Source organism: Leopardus geoffroyi, chromosome C2 (assembly GCF_018350155.1).
Source record: "Leopardus geoffroyi isolate Oge1 chromosome C2, O.geoffroyi_Oge1_pat1.0, whole genome shotgun sequence".
Classification (NCBI taxonomy): Eukaryota; Metazoa; Chordata; class Mammalia; order Carnivora; family Felidae; genus Leopardus; species Leopardus geoffroyi.
In genome coordinates, this window is record NC_059333.1 from 69,643,383 (window position 1) to 69,652,316 (window position 8,934).

Consider the following 8,934-nt stretch of genomic DNA (forward strand, 5'->3'; position numbering starts at 1 on the left):
CGGCGCCTTGCTCGTCACACACTGGCAAAGAAAGTGGGAGAAGTCCACAGAACGCCGCAGGCCGGGCGGGGCGGGGCGGGGAGGGTCCAGGGTAGTGGGGGCGAGGTTGGCAGGAGGGGGCGGGGTCAGCCGGGAGGGGCGGGGCCGAAAGAAGCCGGGCTCCTGAACACTTGAAAGAACTTCTGAAGAACCGCTACCCTGAATGAGCCGAGGGAAGAGGCGACAAGGACTCTCAAGGGCCAGAGGAAGGGACTGAGGGAGAGGACCAACAGGTTTCAAAAAGAATTGGCTCGGTTCGGTGTTTTGTGTGTCATTTTGAATGGTTTTGGTTTTGATAGTCAATAAAAGTCAATCCTTGGTCTGGTTAGCTTTGTGTAATTTTGATTGTAATTTCAGAATTATTCACTGTGGCCCTTGATCGCAGAATGGTGCTCATTAGTTGGGATTTTGTTTTACTTCCATGCATAGTTTACTCTTCAGTCGAGGTAATTACTTTTAATGAAGAATGACTCCGTATTCTTACGTTAGCATGCTTCACGATTTTTAATGGAAATTAGTCTTTGGTGTTTAAGACATTGAGTTTGGGGTTAATGTTTTAAATCATATGGGGAGAAATTAAATAAGCCAACTAATTACATTTTTTAATAAGAAGGGCTAGATTTTGAAAATCTTAATTACAATGAAAATAAAAACTCACAAACTAAAATCATACTGATTTGGGGAAACTGGGTATTTAATAAATTTAGCTTTGTATTGAATTAGACTTGAAAACCTCTCCCGTCTTCATCCTTCTATAAGTGTTTAACATATTTACTTGAGATTACAGGGTTTTTTCCTTAAGCTGACTTGATTTTTTCACAAGCTTACATGGATTTTTCTTAATACATGCTTATTTTAGAAAATATAAATAAGAAATAAAAAATCACCCATAATCCCAAAGAGTACCACTGTTAGCAGTTTGGTACATTCCCTTCTAGACTTTTCCCAACTGTGTATATATGTATAAATATATTACAACAATAGGATATGATGCATATTACTGTGAGTGTTTTAATATCTCATCAACATCGCTTCTCAGTAATTTACAATTACAAAATGGCTGCCTGGTGTATCATTTTTCTACTGTTTGGAATTTTATGCTTCTCCCCTCCTTTTTGTTTGTCTGTGTTTTTTTGAGTTTTTCTTTTTTTCTCCCTTTTTAAATTTTGAGGTAATCGCTTCCAGGGTTTTTTGTTTTTATTTTCTCAAATGTTTTTTTATTGTGGCAAAATACACAAATAATAAAATATACCATCTTAGCCATCTTTAAGCGCACAATTCAGTGGTACTAAATACATTTATAATATTGTACAACCATCACCACCATCATCTCCAGAACTTTTTTCATCTTGTGAAAGTGAAATTCTATATGCATTAAACGACACCCCATTCTACTCTCCCCAAAAGCCGCTGGAAACCACCATTGTACTTTCTGTCTCTATGATTTTGACTAAGTACCTCATATAAACAAGATTATACGATATTGATCCTTTTGTAACTGGCTTATTTCACTTATCTTTAAAAGTTTGTCCATGTTATAGCATATATCAAAATTCCGTTCCTTTTTAAGGCTAAATAATATTTCATTATGTATATATAACACATTTTGTTTAGTTATCCGTTGATGGACACTTGGGTTGCTTCCATATTTTAGCTATCATAAATATTGTTGCTCTGAACATGTGTGTACCAATATCTCTGCTGGACCCTGCTTTCAATTTTGGGGGGTATATATTCAGAATTGCTGGATCATATGGTAATTCTATTTTTAACTTTTTGAGGAACTGCTATACTGTTTTCTATATGGCTGTACCATTTTATATCCCCGCCAACAGTGATAAGGGTTCTAATTTCTCCACATTCTCCCCACCACTTGTTTTCCATTTATTTTGTTGTTTATTTTTTGGTTTTGGTAGTAGCCACCCTAATGAGGGTGAGGAGGTATTTCATTGTAATTTTGATTTGCATTTCCATAATGATTAGTAATGTTGAACATCTTTTCTTGTGATTATTGGTTATTTGTGTATCTTCTTTGGACAAATATCTGTTCAAGTCCTTTGCCCATTTTCTCTTATTCTGTGGGTTGCCTTTTTACTCTCTTGATATTGTCTTTTGATGTACAAACTATTTTCATGAAGTTTTCAATTCATCCATTTTTCTTTTGTTGCCTGTGTCTTTAGTGTCATATCCAAGATATCCATGGCAAAGCCAATATCATGAAATTCGCCTTATGTTTTTTCTAAGATTTCTATAGTTTAAAGTCTTATTTGTAGGTCTTTGATCTAGTTTTAGTTAATTTTTGTGTACAGTATCAGCTAAGGGTCCAACTTCATTCTTACATGTAGCTATCCACTTTTCCTGGCATCCTTTGTTCAGAAAATTATGCGTTTTTCATTGAATGGTCTTTTGACAATGTATGTAAGGGGTTATTTCTGGACTATCTACTCATTGGTCTGTATATCTGCCATTACCCCTGTACCACACTGTTTTTATTACAGTTTTGTAACAAGTTTGAAATCAGGAAGTGTGAATCCTCCAGCTTTTTGTTCTGTTTCAAAATTGTATTGGTTATTCAGGGTCTCTTGAGATTCTCTATGAGTTTTAGGAAGAGTTTTTTTTTATTTCTGCTAAAACTGTCACTGGGATTATGATAGGGATTAAGCTGTAAATCTCTTTGGGTAATACTGACATCTTAACAATATTAGGTATTTCAATCCATGAACATAGGATGTGTTTGCATTTTTTAAATTTCTTTGAGCATAATTTTAAAGTTTTTATTGTACAAGTCTTTTACCTCCTTGATTAAGTTAATTCCTGGATATGTTATTCTTTTTTGAAGACAATTGTAAATGTAATTGTGTTCTTAACTTCCTTTTCAGATTGTTCATTAGTTGTATATAAGTGCAACCAATTTGGGGCGCCTGGGTGGCGCAGTCGGTTAAGCGTCCGACTTCAGCCAGGTCACGATCTCGCAGTCTGCGAGTTCGGGCCCCGCGTCGGGCTCTGGGCTGTTGGCTCAGAGCCTGGAGCCTGTTTCCGATTCTGTGTCTCCCTCTCTCTCTCTGCCCCTCCCCCGTTCATGCTCTGTCTCTCTCTGTCCCAAAAATAAATAAACGTTGGAAAAAAAAAAAATTTAAGTGCAACCAATTTTTGTGTGTTGACTTTGTATTCTGTTACTTTATTGAATTCATTTATTAGTTCTAACAGTTTTTTGGTAGAAACTTTAGGGTGTTCTACATGTAAGATCACATACTCTGTGGACAACAATTATTTTACTTCTTCCTTTCCAATTTGAATGTGTTTTATTTCTTTTTCTTGCTCAATTGCTCTGGCTTGAACTTCCAGTACTATGTTGAATAGAAGTGGTGAAAATGGGCATCTTGTCATGTTCCTGATCTTAGAGGAAAATCTTTGTCTTACCATTAAATGTTCACTGTGAGGTTTTCATATATGGCTTTTATTATGTTGAAGTAGTTTCCTTCTATTTCTATTTTGTTGAATGTATTTATCATAAAAGGATGTTGAGTTTTGTCAAATGCTTTTCAGCATCAGTTGAGATGATCATGTGTTTTTCCCCCTCCATTCTATTAATGTGATAAATTATACTGATCATTTTTCATGTGTTGAGCCATCCTTGCATCCCAAGAATAAATCCCACTTGATCATGGTGTATAATACTTTTTTAAATATGGTGATGAAATCAGTTTGCAAGTATTTTGTTGAGGATTTTTACATCAGTATTCATAAGGGATATTGGTCTGTAGTTTTCTTATAGTGTCTTTGGCTTTCATATGAGAATAATGCTGGTTTTATGAAATGTGTTTTGAAGGGTTCCCTCCTCTTCAGTTTTTCGAAAAGCTTAAGAATGATTAATATTAATTCCTATTTAAGTGTTTGGTAATATTCACTAGGGAAGCCCTCAGGTCCAGGACTTTTCATTATTAGGAGATTAGAAAAATAATTTTTAATGTTTATTATTTTTGAGAGACAGACAGACAGAGAGCAAGCAGGGGAGGGGCAGAGAGAGAGGGAGACACAGAATCCGAAGCAGGCACCATGTTCCAAGCTGTCAGCACAGAGCTGGACACAGGGCTTGAACTCACTGACCACAAGATCATGACCTGAGCTGAAGTTGGCCGCTCAACCAACTGAGCCACTCAGGCGCCCCTGTCAGGAGATTTTTGATTGCAGCTTCAATCTCTTTATTACAGGTCTATTCAGATTTTCAATTTCTTCATGATTGGTAGTCTTGGTAGGTTTGATTTCTGGAATTTGTCCCATTTAGTGTAGGTTATCCAATATGTTCAAAGTACTCTCTTATATTTATTTCTGTAGAATCAGTAGTAATGTCACTACTTCATTTCTGATTTTAGTAATTTCAGTCTTTTCTCTTTTTTTCTTAGTCCATCTAGCTAATGTTTTGTCGATTTTGTTGATCTTTTGAAAAATCAACTTTTGGTTTCATGGATTTTTTCTAATGTTTTTCTGTTCTCTATCTCTGCTTTAATCATTATTCTTACCTTCAGCTAGCTTCAGGTTCAGGTTTTTTTTGTTTTTCTTTTTTGGCTCCTTAAGTTGTAAAGTTAGGCAGTTGATTTGTGATCTTTCTTGTTTTTTAATGTAAGCATTTGTAAATTTTTCCCTTAGCACTACTTTTATTGTATCCTGTAAGTTTTGCCATGTTCTGTTTTTTTCATTGAGCTCAAAGTACTTTCTAATTTCTCTTGTGATTTCTTTTTTGATCCATTGGTTAAGAGTATGTTGTTTAATTTCCACAAATTTGTGACCTTCTCAGTTTTATTTTTGATATCTAACTTCATCCTGTTATAATTGGAGAAGAGACTTTGCATGATAATCTATCTTTTTAAATCTATTGAGACCTAATTTGTGGTCTAACATCTGGTCTATTCAGAAAATGTCCCATGTGCATTTGAAAAGAATGTGTATGCTGTCGTTGGATGGAATGTTCAATGTATGTCTGTTAGATTTACTTGGTTTATTGTGTTACTTAAGTCCTGTATTTCCTTATCTTCTGTCTAGCTGTTGTATCCATTATTGAAAGGGTAGTATTCATGTCTCCAACTATTATTATATGGCTGTTTATTTCTCCTTTCATTCTGTCAGTTTTGCTTTATCTATTTTGATGGTCTGTTATTAGGATTATTCAGGACTCAGCCCTTTGAGCCTGTTGTGGAACTTTAGGTCCCTCTAGTGTCATGGTTAGTGACTGCTTAGTCTAGGCAGTGTTATAATTTACAGCACTGGATCAATGGCTTTTCCAATTGGCTCACTTTTGAAGTGTGAAAGTGTCTGTTCATGTCAACCCAATTTCAGTTTATAGAAAACAAGCAAAGTTGCAAAATATGTGAAAATCTAAAAACACAGTTATGATTTATAGCCAGGATATAAGAATCAAAAAGTAAGAAGCTGTGGACTGGATTATAAATTACATGTTGGAAGTATGAGCTCGGTTCTGCTTAGAAAAATCTGAGACTACCCTGTTGCTTTTCCTCAAGCCATTTAGTGCCTTGTGGAATTATTTGTTACCCAAAGGTTCTTAACCTTTTTTGATCATATACAATTTTGAAATTTTGCTAAAAGCTTTGTATTTTTTCCCCAGAAAAATGCTAATGTGCACATTTCATATATATATATATATATATATATATATATATATATACACACATATATATATATATACATATATAGTACTCATATATATATATAATGTGCACATTTCATATATATATATGTATATATATATACATATATATATATATACACATATATATATATGTATATATATATATATATGTATATATATATATATAGTTATCAGAAACATTCAGGAGCCTCTCCAAGGATTTTAGGTTAAGAATCCTATTCATACCTAATTCAAAATCAACTTTCCACATGTGAGTGTCCAGCTCCTTCTATTGTAGGACCCTGGTGATCTTGGATGTTGGTTAACTAGGGATGGTGAGGTGTCTGATTAAACAGTGTCAAGGGGAAAGAGGGCATGAAGCACAGAGAAAATGGAATTGAGCCATCATCTTTGCATTTCCCACTGAAGCTTTAAATGTATCTGCAGTCTTCACTTTAATCAAAATAGCTTAATTTAGGAAGGAAAGAGCCCACTTCTTTTTCTTTATAAAATCCTGATTTTATTGCTTCCTGAATGTTTTTCTTTTTAAGGAGAAATATAAACCATATGTTATAGGGGTCTCAGTTTGACAGCTTGGCTGAGGTCATGCTAGGATTCAGTTATTTCTGGTTATAATAGGAAGGTTAATGGAAAGGATCTGACAAGGGTCTGTTGGCATCAAGGACCAAGAAAACCCCCTTGGAATGATCTCATCACAAGGAAGAAACCATTGGTTTGGGACCATGTGCCAGGTTTGAGGGTCAAGTGTGATTTTAACACAGTCAGTCACTTACTGCCCTGCTGCCCCTACGGACTTGTGCCTAACCCAAGGAGAGAAACAATAGCGATTAAAATGCTAAAAATTTTTCTTTACTGAAATCTCTGTAAGGTATTGCAGCAGTTGTTGGTGGTACCCCATGCAAATGCCTTCAAAAGCTGCTTATTGTAAACACCTAGGACTTCCCACCTGAGAGCATTTTTTTTTTTCTGCAGCAAAAGGAGCGAGCTCAGGCCTTAAGCCAGGCAAGTAATTTGATGCCCCTGGAAACAGCCCTCAATGACAGAGGAAAACTGGGTGAGGAAGTAGCCTGTAGCCAACGATGAAGAGCTTCCTCGTCCCTCAGATTGGGATAATTCTTACATGTGTTCCACCCTGTCTCCCAGAGTCCTCCAGCACAACTGGACTTTAGGGATAACTGCCTGGTAACACACTGTCTATTGGCTTTCTTTCCTTCACTATATTACTTTTTCTACTCCCTTTCCACTGTTCCTGAAATCGCCTCCCAAATAAGCTATTTGCACTTAAATTCTTTTTATTTATTTTTTATTTTTTTTATTTGCACTTAAATTCTTATCTCAGAGGCTGTTTCTGGGGAGATACTACTAAAAGCATTGAGCAAACAAGACAGCACAAGGTTGGAGTCAGAAAGGCCTGGATGCAAATTCCTTCTCACCAGTGGCAGTGAACAACTTAATTTCTCTAAGGCTGTTTCTTCATTTATAGAATGGGGAGAATAGTACTGACTTTACAAGGTCAGGCTGTAAAGAAAATTTATATAAAGTGTTGTGCATAGTGGCTACCCATAGTAAGTGCTTAATACATGTTGGCAATTATCACTGATATAGTATTTATAATATTGTTACTACAGCACAGCACGGGCCGAGGCCAGCTGTTTTTCACCTTTGGGGTGACTGCTGAAGTAGGTTGATTTGGCTGACGTGCTATAAAGGCTGTCTCTAATGAGCATCTGTGGCTTAGCGGTATCAGTGGCTTAGAGGAAGCATCGCCGCAGTGAGCCAGAGCAGGAGAGGAGGAAAATGGCAGACATCAAGTTTAGAAGATGAACTAGTGGCACTGCCGACTGTGCTCAGTTTCAGTGGATGGCTACAGTACCATCAGTGACTTCATACATGGGTCCAGTATTCACTTTGATGGCTGGGGTCGCATTGCCTCACTCTTGAGGTTTTATGCTCAGGGCTTCTGAGGTTTAGTTTCTAATTTCAGTCCGTTTTCTCAGACATACAAAGGCCCCTTCTGCTTTCGTCTACGACCTTAACTTGTCTTAGGTCCTTTTAAATTGGGGCTATTCCCTCTGCTCCCCTTCACTCCCCACTCCCAGGCAAGATCCTATTTGAACTCTTTGGTCACAGTGAAAGAGAAATGGAGAGACTGAGGCAGGTTAGAGGACTTCACACTCATTCCCTAATCCCAGTTTATCAGGGTGCCAGGTCTCACCTGCAGGGCTTCAGCCTTTTCCAGCAGCCTCGGGTCCAGGAGTGGATAGACATGATAGGCCACTTTGGCTAAGATGGCAAACAGCAGGGACAAATTGCTTGTTGCCCACCCCCTGCAGGTGCAGCTCCATGACCGTGGGGGGAGAATGTGTTTCAGCTCTTTATTCTTTTACTCTAGGCCAAAATAAAAGACCTGCGGTGACGTCCCTTCACGATCTTCTCTTATTTATCTTTACTTATTTTACTTTTACTAAATAGACACATTTCTCCCCAATTCAGTAGGAAGATATGTGTATATGAAAAGGCATGCTAACCTGATTGTTACACAAAAACAACTTTTATGAGAGAAGAGTATTACAGAAGGAAGGAATCCAGCAACCTTGGCTCACCTGGTCTTAAGAACAATGACCCTATAGCCTGTTCATCTCGTCTGCTTCCTGGAAGAAAGAAAAATCTTTTAGTGACCATGTCAGAGGTCTTAAACTCATGCAGGGCAATTCCCAAGAGGGACCCATTATATCTGTATCTGGTGTCAGAGAAATCTGCTGACGTTGACACTTTAATACTGACCTCTGAAACATGTTATAGTACATCTCAGGGTGACTTACATTAAAGTGATTTAAGTTCATGAGGGCAGAATTCAGATATGATTTATTTGTATATGCCCAGAAGCCAGCATATTTCCTAGCTGGGTTGCCAGGTTTAGCAAGAATACAAAACAAAACAAAGCAAAAATACTGAAAAGTTATCTGTTTATCCAAAATTTAAACTAAACTGGGTGTCCTGTATTTTGTCTGTCAGTCCTATTCCTCACATAAAACACGTAGATCCATCTAATCCTCTCAATAAATATTGGAGAGTGAGTGAGTGAATGAATGAATGACGAGCATCACACCTACAAATGGAGAACTAAACTGGTAAAAATGTGGGTTGACCATGTGAGAGATACTTATCTAAGTTATGCCTAATAGTCACAAAACATCAAAACTGTGTCTGGTTAACGTTCTACCTTTGAA